Raw genomic sequence first — 20,504 nt, 5'->3', positions numbered from 1 at the left:
ACAAAATGCAACATGGTGTACAAGGACTACAAACATGGTCTGTACCTGCTTGAATTATTCGTTCTCTGGCTGAAAATATCGAAGTGTAATTGCACCTATAACCAGTGCGCAAACTGCATATCAATATATCTATCCTGCACAAGTATGCCAATAGTTTCAAACAACAGATTAGAAAAGTATTTATGCTACGTTGTCATGATACGGGGACTTTCTGGTAGATGGCATCGACGTTTCCTCAAGCCATGAAAATGCACTATAATTTGCTTGTCATCAATGCCTACAAATCTCTATGTCTCTCTCAACATAGCAGATCATCATTAGACACTAAATCCTTCAATGGGAGCTTGCAAAATGCTTGCAGTAGATGCCTCATTAGACACTATATGTTCATCACCAGGAGCATGTAAAATGTTTGCATCAAATCCTTCACTAGCAGTCTGTTCATTAGACACTTCAGGCTCAAGAACAACATGAGCTTGGATGTTTGCACCGGAAACTTGATTAGATAGATCAGATTCAGTCAGTTCAGTATTGATTGGGGGAGTTATAAAATAAGTAGAAATTGGTTTCATTTTCTCATAGATTCCCTACATACAAGCAGTTTTACAACACCGTCAGGTTTAACTATTGGCCAGAAATTGAAGAGTTGAATTAGATATAATCAGGGATGTGATGTACCTGCTCGTTGCGCATGCTACTCTTGCAAGCTGCGACTGTCCGTTTGCGCAAGCTCGATGCCATGCCCGTGCTGCCGCCGCTGCCTCCCACGCAGGCTACACCCAGGGTTGGATCTTCATCTTCTTGTCCTTCCGTTCGCTTGAAGCCCGGCGACCGCCCTCCAACGAGGGCGCGAGGAAGTGCTGTGTCGGTCTATCCAGCGGCGGCTAGGTTAGGAGCGAACCAGACTGGAGGCTGGAGCGGATGAATTGGGTTTTTTCCTGCTGTCGACCGATATGGGAGGCGCTCGTTTGGGCCGCGAGCCTGCTATAGGGCCTGCCTTGCACTTATGTTATTGGCCTATCCAAATTGGAACATTTTTGTTCATTTTTTACATTGCCTGCTCGTGCGTTGGGACGAACAAAACTAGCCTGGGCCAACCTGGACAACTCAAACTAGGTGCACACTTTCGAGCCACCCGAGGCGGCCGCCCATACCAGCCCCTATGGTGGCGTCGCCCCTTTTTGCGTGTATGATAGGGGTAGTGAAAAATATTCCAGTGGCGCTTTTGATTTACCCACAGAATGGTTGAATTGCTTGTTTCTATGAACTGAGTTCGCCAATAATGTGAAGGATGCCAGTCTTTTCATCCTATTGTAGATTGCTTAGATCTCGATATGCCAAAAGTAATCGCATGAAATATACAGTAAAAGCCAGTGTGATGTGTGCGGCTACAACTAGTCTGACTACACATCCTCTTATAACATATCAAGGATGCACCATCTTACCAGATTAACCATTCGACTTACCAATGCAGTGTGGGAAGAAAGAAGTATTGGGACTGCGTATCCAAGCAATTGATGCCATGGACTCCTTTGTACAACCTTGTAAACGAAAAAGAAGTTGCAGTGTGCCTGTACAAAGAACTAGCGTAAGTTCAATTACCTGCTTCTCGGAATTTTAGTTAGCCACTTATTGCAAAATTGTTCAATTACGTTGCTTGGCTTAATTTAGTTTGCTACTGATTACATAATACCACAGCCTGTTAATCCTATTATAGACTGCACCTATCTATGTGTTTGATACTTACTGTTAAGAATTACCTGTTTGCCTGAACTTAAATAGCTACTTGTTTGTTTAACTGCTTTGCTGCTGCAACAACGGGTTACAATGATGTTAATAACTACTTTTCAGCATCGAATTGAAACTCTTTAATTCCTTGTTTGTTTAACTGGTTTGTTGTTATAACTCCCAGTTGAGATGTTTTGCTAACTTCAACTTTTCTGAATCCAATCGGAACTTTAATGGCAAAACAGGTTAGCCCAAGATCATAGAGCGAGGTCCCCATGGACGTTGTATCATCCCACAGCAGTGGCACCGGCCCAATCGTGCATTATGAATTGCCAACTGCTGATGCTCTAGAGGCTAAACTAGTGGTAGAAAGAGATTCTGCTTCTACACTTAGAGATGAAGTTGACATGTTGAGGAAGCAAACAGCACAATCAGTAGCAGTACTCAAGACAACCATTAAATATTTGGTGGATTTCAAAACGAAGCAAGCTGAGACTGACCACATTGTTAAGGTCCTGAAGGAAAAAAAGAAATTAGATTCCCACTTGGTAAATCATAGGTGAAATGTTCTTTCCATCGTTGAATAACCTTTGTGTTGTTTGTTCATGTAATCGATCAAACCATTTGTTTTAGAGATCATGTATAATTGTTTTTTGTTTTTTGGTTTGTAATTTTATTTGAGCACAAGTCTGTCTTAATTGATAAGACTCAGAGACATTTCATTTTGATTGCTGCGCCAGACCTACAAATATGCCAATCGGGCTGAATGTGCATTCAGTAATAATAGTAGTATAGATGGACCATAAGTGGCACGCATTGGAAAGGGCCAAGATGCTGTAGTAGCTTGGCTAAAAAAGGATGCTGTTGTAGCAAAGAAAAGTACAGCGGCCTGGCTTATGTATGTTAGTTGATATTATTGATCCATATACTCTATAAGTGTTTATATGTCTGTTAGTTCTGTACATTCTTGGTTGATTCACTCGGTATTTGAATCTTGATACATCACTTGTGTACATATCTAAATGGGAGCACACATTATGCTACGTGTGACATTTGAGTTGGACATGAAGTGTTCCAAATATTCGAATTCACCTTAAACTGGATTCTAGCTTCTGAATTTGAGTATCGGCATTTGTAAACCATATTCATATATGACAGTAAAATACATCTTTGTCGTCCTTTTGAAGATATATAAAAACACATAGAATGATTTATAAAGATTCGTATAGGAATACAAAATGGATTCAAATTTAGTTGCCAGGGTAAACGTGGATGCCTATTGTCCCAAAATTCGAAAGAAGCGGCAAAATGTCCACTCCCACGTCGGTTGCCCGAAGCCAAGTGTTTGGGAGATGGAAATTACTGTCTACCCATTATACGGACAATCCATCGGCCCGATTTCCATTGCTCTAAATAGGGGTAGGATAGTAACTTCAATAAGACGTGACACGACCGCCTCTGAGCCCATTCCGACACGATGGGCGCCAAACATGGGCGGCAAAACACATTTGATTCAAGCTTGTTCGAAAGACCTCTGTTTCTCCCTCCATTTCCCCATTCATACACGGTGGGCGGCAAAACAAACTGGACTCGGCCGAAATCGATGTAGGCAAATATTTTCAATAGGGGCAGGTTTGTAACTTCACTCAGACGTGACACAACCGCCCTACCTGTCAGCCCCGTTCATACACCGTGGGCGCCAACCACCCTCTCCTCACCTGAAATCGCTCTGGGCAAATATTGGCGAGATGCGAGATTACCGTCGTATCCCCAACCGACGAGACGTCCAAATTTTAAACGGGGGCTAAGTTCGTAACTTTCCCATATTTCAGACAGGCGCGTCCCAAAAACATGGTTCCCCGTACCTCTCCCTCCATTTTCCCATTCATACACCGTCCGCGCTAGAACACCATCCCCACACCAGCCTCCGTCCGCCACCGTCCTCCACCACATCCATCGACGCCGTCCTCCACCACATCCATCGCCACCGTCCTCCACCATGCCGAAGCGCCTACCAAGACCGCATCATCCACTGCTAGAGATGGACGTTTCTCATCCATGGCGACAGACCAAGAGCCTTGCATCACGTCCTCTCGCTTCATCGGCGCCATCGTCCTCTTTGCTGGGGCTGCTCACACGACCTTCTCTTCCACCGCAACGGGACTTATCCCCTGATGCACCCGTCTACCGTCGCAGATCTGCTTCAACGCCACCGACATCCATCGCACCCCCGATGCCTACACGGCGCCGCAAGAGAGGTGGTACTTCATATCTCCTCAACTTTTTGATCTCAACCAGAAAATAGATCTTAACTTGGTTACTCTACTTTCTTTTCAGCTCTTAGAATTTAGTTCTTAGTTCGAAGCAAACAATGGCTGCTAAATATCATTTCTCCGGTTTCCCCCTTTTATGATCACTATACGATCAGAATACGTGCTTCGTGTCATAATGGCACTGCTCGGCCCATCAAGCTAAACAAGCTTAGTTGTTCAAATACGAATCTGATATTATTAAAACAGATTCGTTTAATTGGTCAGCTAAATGTTCCTAAATTAATTTCGAAAATGCATGTTCGCTGCTCGGGTGTGTATCTCTACAGGGTGCCCACGGTGGGCCGGCTCACCCTGGGATTTTGGGTCGTCCAAGGCCTCGATTCCCCTCTGTTCTGCTGCGCGCTTCCGATCTCTACTCGCCCCCAGCCGCCTGCCTCGCCGGCGACTTGCCGTCCCCGGAAGGCATGACTCTAGGAGGAGACGCCGGACTAACAGGAGGTCAGGAGCCGCTCGCCCAACAGCGTCACCGCTGCCCGGGCGCGCCGCCGTGCCTACCTTGCCAGACCGTTCAGGGCTCAGGCGTGCAGCACCCACTAAGCCAACCCGATTTATCCTAAGATAAGTCCTCACACTCAGCAGCCACTCCTCACCACCCATTTTCTAATTGATTCATTACTCATTAGGCAGGACTATCATTACGGTTTGTTGTGTGCTCAGTGCTACCTACACTTGATGGTTCAGATGTATTTCGGTAATCTTTAGTACCTGTAAAGTTCACATGGTTTTCAAAATTCTGGCCCTAGGAACAGACACTAGTCATTTTGGATTGTTGGTCGTAGTGACATTGACCTAGATTACTACTGCAAGCCAGGTTTGTTGAAAATTTTACTTGTCTTTCTTACTCATTCGATATAATATCCAATTATTCACGTCGATTAGTTACAAACAACAAGTGCTAGACAAACTTCTTGATTTAGATTTTGGACGGTCTCTTACTGCACTTACAATTCTGCATACTTGTCCTAGTGAGCTCACAAGTAAATGATTGATTCACTACATCTATGCTTGCCTTGTCATATTTGTTGTCAATATTCTTTTAGGGTGGACCACCCTGTTTCTAAATACTGCAACCGTAGACATGAGTGAATAGTATTTCTCTATGTGATCTCTTCCATCATGTGTGGGCAACTAACACTGCATTGTATAGAAAGAAAGTGTCATTTCCAGCTTCTACATAGGCTTCGATCTTTTACATGGAATACAATCTGCCTACTTGCTTTGTGTCGCACTACCAACACTCCACCCTTGAAGCTAAACATTATGCCACTCATAATTCCTTAGTTTATTTATTCAAATACGAATTTCATATAATTCTAATTTTCCTACTTCAGTTTTGAAATGTGTGTCTGCCTATTATAGAGACATAAGGGGTTTGTATTTCTGTGTGTGGTCTGGTCAGCACGGTTGGGGGGTGAACTTTGCATATGTAGGGGTTTATAGGGAGACACTCTTCGAGTTGAATCCGCAATGCATTCCATAGATAATTTGACTACTTTTTATGTTTTCATGAATCTTAGATTCTGAATAGCATCATAATGATTATGAGCTTGCACGCATGAAAAGAATAAAGCAGAACAATGCCATGGCTGTCAAACTTGGCATTAAGGGACTGAAATCAAGTCTGGATGCAATGCAATGCAAACACTCTCCACCTACAGATTCATGCTCAGAATATGATCCTAATAGTGATTCTGAGCTAGAGGGAGACCTAAGTCAATGTAGCTCCCTAGTGGAGGAGTCAGAGGAAGATGCCCTATCTTATTCACCCATCAAGGTGCTTGCTCTAACTTTCCAAGGTTATATTTGTCGCACATATCTTGCATTTGATGCTTTGCATTGCTTCTACTTTGTTGAACTGCCATTAGTTTAGTTTACACATCGTGTATGTGAATACGGCCTGCCTATCCATTTTCAGTACATATTCCATCTGTCATCATGCCATATTTATCCATTCAAATGTTGTTCTTGTGTATCAGACGTTCAAAAGGAAGAGGGCGATTGCTGATCGTGGAGGAGCACAAGCAAAGTATTTGGAAAAGGTAGTGGCACCTGATAAATCAAATAGCCCATTAGGTGTAGTTGCAATATCACCTGACCCACAAGACACCCCAACTCTAGCAGACTCTAGCCCTACTACACTGGTCATTTCTGATGCCCCAACTCAGCAGACCCCAACTGCAGCGAACATTATGATTATGCCAGTTGACATAGCACCAGCTCTACGACGCAAAACCCCCATTCCAGCAAAGAGTAGACCAAATCCAGTTGCCAAATCCCTTTTCAAACCAGAGAGAGCCCCAATTGCAGCAAATAGGACCCCTATTCCATTTCTTCCCAGTTTAGAAGACAAAGCTTATATTGTTGTCAGGAACTTTGTGCGCATCTTTCCTTCATGGAAAGATTATACCGCAGACACAGAACAATTTCCAATCTTCCTCCGCAACTTACGCGTAAGTAATGTACTAATGTTATTCATGGTCATTACTGCATATGTTTCTGCTGACAGAAGACACAAGATTTCATTCTTTTAAATAGGCGAGGACCAAACTGGATTGTGAAGACGAGCAAGGGTTGGTTGTGCTTTTCAAGCACTCGTTGATGAAGTATCGTTCCTACCTGAGGCAAGTGCACTTCGATGGCAAGCCTCTAAACGAAATTTCTGTAAAGTCTCCGGTGCTACATTTATCCGATGGTGACTAGAATAATCTTGTTACACATTGGTCTCGGCTGCAGCGTAAGGTACTATCTATGACATCACATCACAATTTGAACTACATTTCTGCATTTTCCTTAACGTCTCACTTGTACGAAAACTGTTAGCAGAAGAACATTCATTCTCAAGGGACCACAGAATCTCGCAACTATACTGCACACTGCATTACTCTTGTGAGTACCTCTTGCCCTGTATGACCATACTTACTTTCATAGCTGTTTGATTATGTAGCATCACTGCACATGTTAGCCTCGTTATCGTCCATTTAGTGGACATTATAAGATCCGTATGGACTCTTACATAAATTTAGAATCAATCCAATGCTTTTGAAGAGGTTTAGCTCTGCAGTCCTCTTGTAAGGACTGAACGTCGTCTATCACTGTACTTACATTAACAGCTACTCCCTCCGTCCCATAATATAAGAACGTTTTGTACAGTACACCAGTGTTCAAAACACTCTTGTATTATGGGAAGAGGGATTGGTTCATTGTGTAGCATTCTGCATCTTATCTCCCTCGCCCACCATTTACTAAAAAAGATCAGATCTATATTTAATCTGACCAAAAAGTAGAACACACAGACAATGCCAGTGCAGAAGTGTAGCCCATTGCTCTTGTCAGTACATTTTGTCCTGTAATGCTTGTACTTCCAGGGATTGGTAGTTGATTATGTAGCATCAATCTGCATCTTATCTTCATTATCCTTTATCCCTTCCAGTATTATCATATCTATAATTACTCTCTACAAAATGTAGAGTACATGCAATGCTTATGAAGAAGATTCTGTGCTGAAATTCTTGAGTTATCCTACCCTTGACATGGAGAAGGGCATTATAAAGCCGGTGTCAACTGTTAATGTAAGTCAGTCCTTCTAAACCCTTTATCCTCAACTGCTGTTTAATTTGCTCATACTCCCTATCATTTACTGCTGTTTAGTTTGCTGTTTTTACCAAAATGCATGTTCGCAAGAACCGTAAGTTCTAAGTTTTACTTGTAAAACCAAATTCCTTATTCATACCATGCACATTACTCAATACTCCCTATATGTATGCTTGTTTTGTGGATCTATAATCCAGTGTGTGGTGAAGCAGCCCACGTTTGCACCTTGTCATCTCCTGTTTTATCTTACTGATGTGGCTGATGATATGAACAACATGTCATGCACATTAACCAAAATAGATACAATGATTTTTTTGCCCTTCATCTATGCTTGTTATGTTGACATGGTAATCCAGTAGTGTGGTGAAGCTCCCCGCATTATGAAGAATGCCAAATTATGCTATTGATATTTTGAACTTACTCTTTATTTTCTAATTTGAAATTGGATGGAATTGACAGCACAGTTATCATCTTTGTTTATACACGTGCAAAACCTGTCATCTCTCTGCTTTGTTTGAGGGTGATATGCCTGATGGCATGCACAAGTCTGCTGAAGGTTGTGCGACAAACCCAACATATATTGCAGCAAAGAAGACAAAACATCTTGAAGATAGCGAGACAGCTCCAAAGTCTTGTCTTGATGCAGTGTTCAAGTTACTTGAGACTAGCAGTCAGACAAGCTCACAGAATTTGTTGTCTGAATCAGTTTGACTTCTTCAGTCCCAAGTTCTAGCAGAAAGGCATTCTGCAACTCAACTTCGACTTGAAGTCCTATCTCTAAGAAAGATTGTGGAGAACACCAATGAGAACCTCATCGCTAAACAGCTACACCTGGAAGCTATGATCGACATGCTAGGCCGGTCTCACAGCCTTGCTCAGCAGCTTGCGCAGCAGTTCCCGCGCAAGGCTAACCTTTCTTGAACTGTCTTGGAAGTGGTCTCGGTTCAGTATTATTTTGTTACGCTGCAATGGTGCCCAGTTTTTGTAATCTGCTTCTTCGTTGCGCTTTATGATCACTGGTGGCGAACTTCGATGCCCAGTGGATGTAATATATCATAAATCCTTTATTGTATAGTGTAGGTTTATTCTTAGTTACTATGCCGTAATTTCTTTATTGTATAGAGTAGGTTTGTTCTTATTTCCTACTAGTTACTGCCATCATTCGCTATCAGAAAAAAAATCAGATGTAGTCGTCCGGGCCGAAACATTCGCCTCTAATGGGCCTGGTGTTTAGCGGGCCACAATTGGGCCGTCCTGCATCTTTCTTGGGCCTGAATGATTGGGGCCTTCACACTTTGCGCGAGGCCCACAACTTACACCGGCCTATATTTTAGTTGGGCCTTTTGTGGACCCAGCGCTTAGTTTGGCCCAGGTAGCGTTGGGCCATTAACAGGCTGAATATTGTACTAGCCTATTACGGCCCAGATGAAACCATGGGCCTTTAGCAGGCCGAAATGCATATTGGGCCTCAATTTTCACTAGTCGTCGACGGGCCTTCAGCAGGCTGAAATGTAGACCGGGCCTTTTTGGGCCTAGTTATATCATGGGCAGTTACCAGGCCGAAACATATCTCGGGCCTTAGTTGGCCCACTGATATCATGGGCCTTTAAGAGGCCGAAAGCTTAGTACGGACATCAATGGGCCGAATTATGCGACAGGCCTTTAACAGGCCCAAAGTCACGTTGGGCTTAACTGTTGCCACCTTTATCACGGGCCGTTAGTGGGCCCGATGTCCCGTCGGACCATATATGGCCCATGGGCAGCACGGGCCATTCCCAGGCCGAAAGTCACACCGGGCTGAAATGGGCCCATGTCTACATCGGGCCTCTAACAGGCCGAAAGTCACTGTGCTGTAATTGGGCCCAAATATTCAGCGAACAATTAACGAGCCAGATCTGGCTTCGGGCCGTAAATGGGCCCAAATATTCGGCGAACAATTAACGGGCCAGATCTGGCTTCGGGCCGTAAATGGGCCTTTATTAAGCAGGCTGTTATTGAGCTAGCCCACTAGTACCTGAGTAACTACTACGGGCCTTTGAGTGGGTCGGCCTTTTTAACCTATATGGGCCTTTGTTGGGCCGTGCCACGTGTTGACGTATCATAGGCGCTTTGGGTCCAATGAGTGGATGACATCTGTCCCAATGGTGAGCCGACACGTGTTTCCTCTAGCCAATGATGATTTTACACGTGGAAAATCCCCATTGGTCGGGGCTGTTAACGGGTTATCAGAACCAAAACTGGACCCGATAGCTTAACGGCGTTCCGTTACGGTGGATGCCACGTGTCGGTCACCCTTGACGAAAGCACTTCTGTGACGCGCGATTTATCGTCATGGAAGCGGACACTTCCGTGATGATAATTTTGGTAATGTCATGGAACACTTCTACGACAACACAGGTATGACTATCTTGATTCTGTCATAAATTTGTCATGGATGTACATGCATGACAGAAAACGTGACCTACTATGACAAACACGTATCATCACAGAAGTGTACTTATTTTGTAGTGGGGGTAGGCACGCCCCCTACCTCGTAGCTTCCTCGTCTGTTGCTTGACGTCCACTCCAAGTCCTCTGGATCACGTTTGTTCCAAAAATCACGTTCCCAAAATTCCGTTTGGACTCCGTTTGATATTCTTTTTCTACGAAACCCTGAAATAGGCAAAAAACAACAATTTGGGCCGGGCCTCCGATTAATAGGTTAGTCGCAAAAATAATATAAAAGTGTAAATAAAGCCCATTAAACATCCCAAACAGAATATATAATAGCATGGAACAATCAAAAATTATAGATGCGTTGGAGACGTATCAGTTTGGCACATACAAATTTACTTGGAACGGCAGGTAGATACCGCATATAGGAAGGTATAGTGGACTCATATGGAATAACTTTGGGGTTTAAGGGATTGGATGCACAAGCAGTATTCCCTCTTAGTACAAGTGAAGGCTAGCAAAAGACTGGGAAGCGACCAACTAGAGAGCGACAACAGCAATGAACATGCATTAAAATTAATAAACATTGAGTGCAAGCATGAGTAGGATATAATCCACCATGAACATAAATATCGTGAAGGCTATGTTGATTTTGTTTCAACTACATGCGTGAACATGTGCCAAGTCAAGTCATTCGAATCATTCAAAGGAGGATACCACCCTATCATACCACATCACAACCATTTTAATAGCATGTTGGCACGCGAGGTAAACCATTATAAACTCCTAGCTAATTAAGCATGGCATAAGTAACTATAATCTCTAATTGTCATTGCAAACATGTTTATTCATAATAGGCTGAATCAGGAACGATGAACTAATCATATTTACAAAAACAAGAGAGGTCGAGTTCATACCAGCTTCTCTCATCTCAATCATTTCATCATATATCGTCATAATTGCCTTTCACTTGCACGACCGAACGATGTGAATAATAATAATAGTGCACGTGCATTGGACTAAGCTGGAATCTGCGAGCATTCAATAAACAGGAGAAGACAAGGCAATATGGGCTCTTGGTTAAATCAACAATAATGCATATAAGAGCCACTTCAACAATTTTATTATGGTCTTCTCCTTTTGACCCCCAAAGAAAAGAAAAGAAATAAAACTATTTACACGGGAAAGCTCCCAACAAGCAAAAGAAGAACAGGAAATATTTTTGGGTTTTCTTTTAATTATTACTACTACAAGCAAGAAAGCAAACTAGCTAAAAGCTACAACTAATTTTTTTGGTTTTTCTTAAGGTTTTTCAAACACATAAGAAGAAAACATAAAAAGGAAAATAAACTAGCATGGATATTACAATGAAAGAGTATGAGCACCAAGAACTAGCATGAGCGTGTGAACATAAATGTAATGTCGGTGAGAAATACGTACTCCCCCAAGCTTAGGCTTTTGGCCTAAGTTGGTCTATTGCCACGGCTGGCCTGGCGGATATCCAAAGTTATAGTTGGGGTCGTACTGAGATGCAGCAGCTATTGCATCGTGGGCTGCAGCTTGGAGGCGAGCTGCCCTCGTCCTCCTCTCGTACTCATTTGCCTCCTCCCTGGTTATGACATATCTCCCCTTTGCCTGAAAGTCAAAGAGAGTAGGAGCAGGGAGGACAATATTGACGGCGTGACGCCTGTCAAAGATTAGTTGGTACTGGAGAGGCGGTTCATTCCTCTCAACAAACTGATGGTGAACCATGGCATTAAAATCTAGATAAGAAGGAGGCAATTCCATATCATAATCATGAATAGGTATTCCAAGAAAATTAGCTAGACGGGTTGCATAAATTCCGCCAAAGAAATCTCCATTAATTATATTATTATGCAACCTACGTGCAACAATGGCTCCCAAATTAGAATGTTTATCTCCTAATACAGCACTCCTGAGAACACTGAGGTCAGGGACACACATGTGACATGCTTCATCCTTACCATTTATGCACCTACCTATGAAGAGAGCAAAATAATGTATAGCAGGAAAATGAATGCTCCCTACGGTAGCTTGTGTTATATCTCTAGATTCCCCCATAGTTATACTGGCAAGAAAATCTCTAAATTCAAATTTGCGAGGTTCATTAGGACTACCCCATTGTGGAAGCTTGCAAGCAGTATTAAAATCCTCTAAGTCCATAGTATAAGAATTTTCATAAAGATCAAACAGGACAGTTTGAGAATTACGAGATGATGAAAATTCAAACCTCCTCACAAAGGAATTAGTGAGATAGTGGTACTGACGGCACTTATCTGCCTCAAAGCTCACAAGATCAGCATTACACACATATGCGTTAAATTCTTCCTTGATTCCTGCTCGATCCATGAAGTCCTCTGAAGGCCATTCACAAGCCCGCACTTGAGCTTCCCTCGGTGGTTCATCGTCCGCATCGCGTATTGCGGGCCTGGGCCCTTGCTTCCTTGAAGGACCACCTTGGTACATTTTCCTAAACATATTTCTTACTCTGAAAAATTTCTGAAATTTTTAGTAACTTCAAATAAAAGTGAACCAAACTCAACAAAATTGATAGCAACTACTCCCACAAGTGCCTAGAGACTATATCATGCATTAGAACTACTTGGGACCATATAAATTTGACATGCAAGCTCAAGAACAGGGTCACCTAGGCAGCAAAAATTTGCAATGAATAAATCACTAGAACAAAAACTAATTGGACCATTGGAGGAGTCACATACCGAAGAACAATCCCCCAAAGCAGTTTTGTGAGAGGTGCTTTGAGCAAGGAGATCGAAAATCGCAGCAAAATGAGCTAGAACTCGTGCTTGAGCTGGTTGGTGATTTTTTTGGGAGGAAGAAGGAGTGTGTGGGTGCAGGAATAAGTGGAGGGGAGCCACCGTGGGCCCACGAGGCAGGGGGCACGCCCAGGGGGGTGGGCGCGCCCTGGACCCTCGTGGCCAGGTGCTTGCTCCCCTTGTTGTGTTCTTAGTGCCAGGTATTCTCAAATATTCCAGAAAAATCATATTTCAATTTTAGGGCATTTGGAGAACTTTTATTTTCGGGGTATTTATTTATTGCACAGATAACTCAGAAAACTGACAAAAAATACTAATTTTACTTTATTTCAACTAAATAACAGAAAGTAAAAGGAGGGTACAGAAGGTTGTGCTTTCTAACTTCATCCATCCCATGCTCATCAAAAGGAATCCACTAACAAGGTTGATCAAGTCTTGTTAACAAACTCATTCCGAATAACATGGAACTGGAGAAATTTCGAATAACACTATGTTACCTCAACGGGGATATGCACATCCCCAACAATAAGAAAATCATATTTCTTTTTGACAGAAGGGAGAGGGAATTCAAAACCTCCAATAGTAATCGATGGAATTTTTCCAATAGAATTGATACTGTGGACTTGAGGTTGTTTCCTCGGAAAGTGTACCGTATGCTCATTTCCATTAACATGAAAACTGACATTGCCTTTGTTGCAATCAATAACAGCCCCTGCAGTATTCAAAAAAGGTCTTCCAAGAATAATAGACATACTATCGTCCTCGGGAATATCAAGAATAAAAAAGTCCGTTAAAATAGTAATGTTTGCAACCACAACAGGCACATCCTCACAAATACCGACAGGTATAGCAGTTAATTTATCATCCATTTGCAAAGATATTTCAGTAGGTGTCAACTTATTCAAATCAAGTCTATGATATAAAGAGAGAGGCATAACACTGACACTGGCTCCAAGATCACATAAAGCAGTTCTAACGTAGTTTCTTTGAATGGAGCATGGTATAGTGGGTACTCCTGGATCTCCTAGTTTCTTCGGTATTCCACCCTTAAAAGTATAATTAGCAAGCATGGTGGAAATTTCAGCTTCCGGTACCTTTCTTTTATTTGTAACAATATCCTTCATATACTTAGGATAAGGATTCATTTTGAGCATATCAGTCAAATGCATACGCAAAAAGATAGGTCTAATCATTTCAGCAAAGCGCTCAAAATCCTCATCATCCTTTTTCTTGGATGGCCTAGGAGGGAAAGGCATGGGTTTCTGAACCCATGGTTCTCTTTCTTTACCATGCTTCCTAGCAACAAAGTCTCTCTTATCATAATGTTGATTCTTTGATTGTGGGTTATCAAGATCAACAACAGGTTCATTTTCTAGATCATTGTCATTGCTAGGTTGAGCATCAACATGAACATCATCATTAACATTATCGCTAGGTTCATGTTCATTACCAGATTGTGTTTCAGCATTAGATATAGAAATATCATTGGGATTCTCATGTGTGTCAACAACAGGTTCACTAGAAGCATGCAAAGTCCTATCATTTTTCTTTTTCTTCTTTTTAGAAGAACTAGGTGTATCAACATTATTTCTCTAAGAATCCTGCTCAATTCTCTTAGGGTGGCCCTCATGATACAAAGGTTACTGAGTCACTTTACCCCCTCTAGTTGCAACTCTAACAGCAAAGTCATTATTCTTACTATTCAATTCATTGAGCAAATCATTCTGAGCCTTAAGTACTTGTTCTACTTGAGTGGCAACCATAGAAGCATGTTTACTAATGAGTTTAAGTTCACCTTTAACTCTAGACATATAATCACTCAAGTGCTCAATCATATAAGCATTGCATTTTAATTCTCTACCAAAATAAGCATTAAAATATTCTTGCTTAACCATAAAGTTATCAAACTCATCCAAACATTGGCTAGCAAACTTAGTAGGAGGGATTTCAGCTTTATCATATCTATAGAGAGAATTTACCTTTACTACCTATGTCGGGTTATCAAGATCATGTGTTTCTTCAATAGGTGACGGATTAAAACCATGTATTTCTTCAACAGGCGGTAAATTAAGACCATGTATTTCTTCAACAGGAGGTAAATTCTTAACATCTTCAGCTTTTATACCTTTTTCTTTCATAGATTTCTTTGCCTCTTGCATATCTTCAGGACTGAGAAATAGAATACCCCTTTTCTTCGGAGTTGGCTTAGGAGTTGGTTCAGGAAGCGTCCAATTATTTTCATTAGTCAACATATTATTCAATAGAATTTTAGATTGATCGACAGTTCTTTCCCTGAAAACACAATCAACACAACTATTCATGTGGTCTCTGGAAGCATCGGTTAGTCCATTATAAAAGATATCAAGTATTTCATTTTTCTTAAGAGGATGATAAGGCAAAGCATTGAGTAATTGGAGAAGCCTCCCCCAAGCTTGTGGGAGACTCTCTTCTTCAATTTGCACAAAATTATATATTTCCCTTAAAGCAGCTTGTTTCTTATGAGCAGGGAAATATTTAGCAGAGAAGTAATAAATCATATCCTGGGGACTATGCACACAACCAGGATCAAGAGAATTAAACCATATATTAGCATCACCCTTTAGTGAGAACGGAAATATGTTAAGGATATAATAGTAGTGAGTTTTCTCATCATTAGTGAACAGGGTGGCTATATCATTTAATTTAGTAAGATGTGCCACAACAGTTTCAGATTCATAGCCATAAAAAGGATCAGATTCAACCAAAGTAATTATATCAGGATCAACAGAGAATTCATAATCCTTATCGGCAACAAAGATAGGTGAAGTAGCATAAGCAGGATCATATTTCATTCTAGCATTCAGAGTTTTTTCTTTCAGCTTAGCTAATAATTTTTTAAGATCACTTCTATCATTGCAAGCAAGAAAGTCTCTAGCAGTTTCTTCATCCATAACATAACCCTCAGGCACAACAGGCAAGTCATATCTAGGGGAGAATCTTCACCATCACTTTCATCAATATTATCAGTTTCAATAATTTCATTCTCTCTAGCCCTAGCAAGTTGTTCATCAAGAAATTCACCAAGTGGCACAGTAGTATCAAGCATAGAAGTAGTTTCATCATAAGTATCATGCATAGAAGAAGTGGCATCATCAATAACATGCGACATATCAGAATTAATAGCAGAAGCAGGTTTAGGTGTCACAAGCTTACTCAAAACAGAAGGTGAATCAAGTGCAGAGCCAGATGGCAGTTCCTTACCTCCCCTCGTAGTTGAGGGGTAAATTTTAGTTTTCTCATCTTTCAAGTTCCTCATAGTGACCAGCAGATATAAATCCCAAGTGACTCAAAGAATAGAGCTATGCTCCCCGGCAACGGCGCCAGAAAATAGTCTTGATAACCCACAAGTATAGGGGATCGCAACAGTTTTCGAGGGTAGAGTATTCAACCCAAATTTATTGATTCGACACAAGGGGATCCAAAGAATATTCTCAAGTATTAGCAGTTGAGTTGTTAATTCAACCACACCTGGATAACTTAATATCTGCAGCAAAGTATTTAGTAGCAAAGTAGTATGAAAGTAACGGTAACAGTAGCAAAAGTAATATTTTTGGGTTTTGTAGTGATTGTAACAGTAGCAACGAAAAAGTAAATAAGCGGAACAATATGTGAAAAGCTCGTAGGCATTGGATCAGTGATAGAGAATTATGCCGGATGCGGTTCATCATGTAACAGTCATAACATAGGGTGACATAGAACTAGCTCCAATTCATCAATGTAATGTAGGCATGTATTTCGAATATAGTCATACATGCTTATGGAAAAGAACTTGCATGACATCTTTTGTCCTACCCTCCCGTGCCAGCGGGGTCCTAGCGGAAACTAAGGGATATTAAGGCCTCCTTTTAATAGAGTACTGGACCAAAGCATTAACACATAGTGAATACATGAACTCCTCAAACTACGGTCATCACCGGGAGTGGTCCCGATTATTGTCACTTCGGGGTTGCCGGATCATAACACATAGTAGGTGACTATAGACTTGCAAGATAGGATCAAGAACTCACATATATTCATGAAAACATAATAGGTTCAGATCTGAAATCATGACACTCGGGCCCTAGTGACAAGCATTAAGCATAGCAAAGTCATAGCAACATCAATCTCAGAACATAGTGGATACTGTTGGGGAACGTAGTAATTTCAAAAAAATTCCTATGCACACACAAGATCATGCTGATGCATAGCAACAAGAGGGGAGAGTGTTGTCCACGTACCCTCGTAGACCGACAGCGGAAGCGTTATCACAACGCGGTTGATGTAGTCGTACGTCTTCACGATCCGACCGATCAAGTACCGAACGCACGGCACCTCCGAGTTCTACACACGTTCAGCTCGATGACGTCCCTCGAACTCCGATCCAGCCGAGTGTTGAGGGAGAGTTTCGTCAGCACGACGGCGTGGTGACGATGATGATGTTCCACCGGCGCAGGGCTTCGCCTAAGCTCCGCAACGGTATTATCGAGGTGTAATATGGTGGAGGGGGGCACCGCACACGGCTAAGAGATCTCAAGGATCAATTGTTGTGTCTCTGGGGTGCCCCCCTGCCCCCGTATATAAAGGAGCAAGGGAGGAGGAGGCCGGCCCTAGGAGGGGGCGCACCAAGTGTGGAGTCCTACTAGGACTCCCTAGTCCTAGTAGGATTCCACCTCCCATATGGAATAGGAAAAGAGGAAGGGAAAAAGAGAAGGAAGGAAGGGGGCGCCCCCTTCCCTAGTCCAATTCGGACTAGACCAAGGGGAGGGGTGCGGCCACCCTTGAGGCCCTTTTCTTCTTTCCCGTATGGCCCAATAAGGCCCAATACGTATTCCCGTAACTCTCCGGTACTCCAAAAAATACCCGAATCACTCGGAACCTTTCCGAAGTCCGAATATAGTCGTCCAATATATCGATCTTTATGTCTCGACCATTTCGAGACTCCTCGTCATGTCCCTGATCTCATCCGGGACTCCGAACTCCTTCGGTACATCAACATACATAAACTCATAATAAAACTGTCATCGTAACTTTAAGCGTGCAGACCCTACGGGTTCGAGAACTATGTAGACATGACCGAGACACGTCTCCGGTCAATAACCAATAGCGGGACCTGGATGCCCATATTGGCTCCCACATATTCTACGAAGATCTTTATCGGTCAGACCGCATAACAACATACGTTGTTCCCTTTGTCATCAGTATGTTACTTGCCCGAGATTCGATCGTCGGTATCTCGATACCTAGTTCAATCTCGTTACCGGCAAGTCTCTTTACTCGTTCCGTAACACATCATCCCGCAACTAACTTATTAGTCACAATGCTTGCAAGGCTTATAGTGATGTGCATTACCGAGTGGGCCCAGAGATACCTCTCCGACAATCGGAGTGACAAATCCTAATCTCGAAATACGCCAACCCAACAAGTACCTTTGGAGACACCTGTAGAGCACCTTTATAATCACCCATTTACGTTGTGACATTTGGTAGCACACAAAGTGTTCCTCCGGTAAACGGGAGTTGCATAATCTCATAGTCATAGGAACATGTATAAGTCATGAAGAAAGCAATAGCAACATACTAAACGATCGGGTGCTAAGCTAACGGAATGGGTCAAGTCAATCACGTCATTCTCCTAATGAGGTGATCTCGTTAATCAAATGACAACTCATGTCTATGGCTAGGAAACATAACCATCTTTGATTAACGAGCTAGTCAAGTAGAGGCATACTAGTGACACTCTGTTTGTCTATGTATTCACACATGTATTATGTTTCCGGTTAATACAATTCTAGCATGAATAATAAACATTTATCATGATATAAGGAAATAAATAATACTTTATTATTGCCTCTAGGGCATATTTCCTTCAGTCTCCCACTTGCACTAGAGTCAATAATCTAGTTTACACAGTAATGATTCTTACACCCATGGAGCCTTGGTGCTGATCATGTTTTGCTCGTGGAAGAGGCTTAGTCAACGGGTCTGCAACATTCAGATCCGTATGTATCTTGCAAATTTCTATGTCTCCCACCTGGACTAAATCCCGGATGGAATTGAAGCGTCTTTTGATGTGCTTGGTTCTCTTGTGAAATCTGGATTCCTTTGCCAAGGCAATTGCACCAGTATTGTCACAAAAGATTTTCATAGGACCCGATGCACTAGGTATGACACCTAGATCTGATATGAACTCCCTCATCCAGACTCCTTCATTTGCTGCTTCCGAAGCAGCTATGTACTCCGCTTCACATGTAGATCCCGCCACGACGCTTTGTTTAGAACTGCACCAACTGACAGCTCCACCGTTCAATGTAAATACGTATCCGGTTTGCGATTTAGAATCGTCCGGATCAGTGTGAAAGCTTGCATCAACGTAACCATTTACGATGAGCTCTTTGTCACCTCCATATACGAGAAACATATCCTTAGTCCTTTTCAGGTATTTCAGGATGTTCTTGACCGCTGTCCAGTGATCCACTCCTGGATTACTTTGGTACCTCCCTGCTAAACTTATAGCAAGGGACACATCAGGTCTAGTACACAGCATTGCATACATGATAGAGCCTATGGCTGAAGCATAGGGAACATCTTTCATTTTCTCTCTATCTTCTGCAGTGGTCGGGCATTGAGTCTTACTCAATCTCACACCTTGTAGTACAGGCAAGAACCCTTTCTTTGCTTGATACATTTTGAACTTCTTCAAAACTTTGTCAAGGTATGTGCTTTGTGAAAGTCCAATTAAGCGTCTTGATCTATTTCTATAGATCTTAATGCCTAATATATATGCAGCTTCACCAAGGTCTTTCATTGAAAAACTCTTATTCAAGTATCCCTTTATGCTATCCAGAAATTCTGTATCATTTCCAATTAGTAATATGTCATCCACATATAATATCAGAAATGCTATCGAGCTCCCACTCACTTTCCTGTAAATACAGGCTTCTCCAAAAGTCTGTATAAAACCAAATGCTTTGATTACACTATCAAAGCGTTTATTCCAACTCCGAGAGGCTTGCACCAGTCCATAAATGGATCGCTGCAGCTTGCACACTTTGTTAGCTCCTTTTGGATCGACAAAACCTTCCGGTTGCATCATATATAACTCTTCTTCCAGAAATCCATTCAGGAATGCAGTTTTGACATCCATTTGCCAAATTTCATAATCATAAAATGCTGCAACTGCTAACATGATCCGGACAGACTTAAGCATCGCTACGGGTGAGAAGGTCTCATCGTAGTCAATCCCTTGAACTTGTCGAAAACCTTTTGCAACAAGTCGAGCTTTATAGACAGTAACATTACCATCAGCGTCAGTCTTCTTCTTGAAGATCCATTTGTTTTCAATGGCTTGCCGACCATCGGGCAAGTCAACCAAAGTCCATACTTTGTTCTCATACATGGATCCCATCTCGGATTTCATGGCTTCAAGCCATTTTGCAGAATCTGGGCTCACCATCGCTTCTTCATAGTTCGTAGGTTCGCCATGGTCTAGTAACATGACCTCCAGAACAGGATTACCGTACCACTCTGGTGCGGTTCTTGATCTAGTTGACCTACGAAGTTCAGTAATAACTTGATCTGAAGTTTCATGATCATTATCATTAACT

At 42.1% G+C, this 20,504-nt stretch overlaps 1 protein-coding gene across 1 annotated transcript in view; it reads right to left on the bottom strand.

Annotated features, from left to right (window-relative positions):
• LOC109752288 (tubulin beta-1 chain) overlaps nt 1-20,504 on the bottom strand; it is a 72,409-nt gene that overhangs the window by 35,791 nt on the left and 16,114 nt on the right. The gene's annotated exons all lie outside the window — the stretch shown is intronic.

Source organism: Aegilops tauschii, chromosome 7 (assembly GCF_002575655.3).
Source record: "Aegilops tauschii subsp. strangulata cultivar AL8/78 chromosome 7, Aet v6.0, whole genome shotgun sequence".
NCBI lineage: Eukaryota > Viridiplantae > Streptophyta > Magnoliopsida > Poales > Poaceae > Aegilops > Aegilops tauschii.
This window is presented reverse-complemented; position numbering and strand designations above follow the sequence as displayed.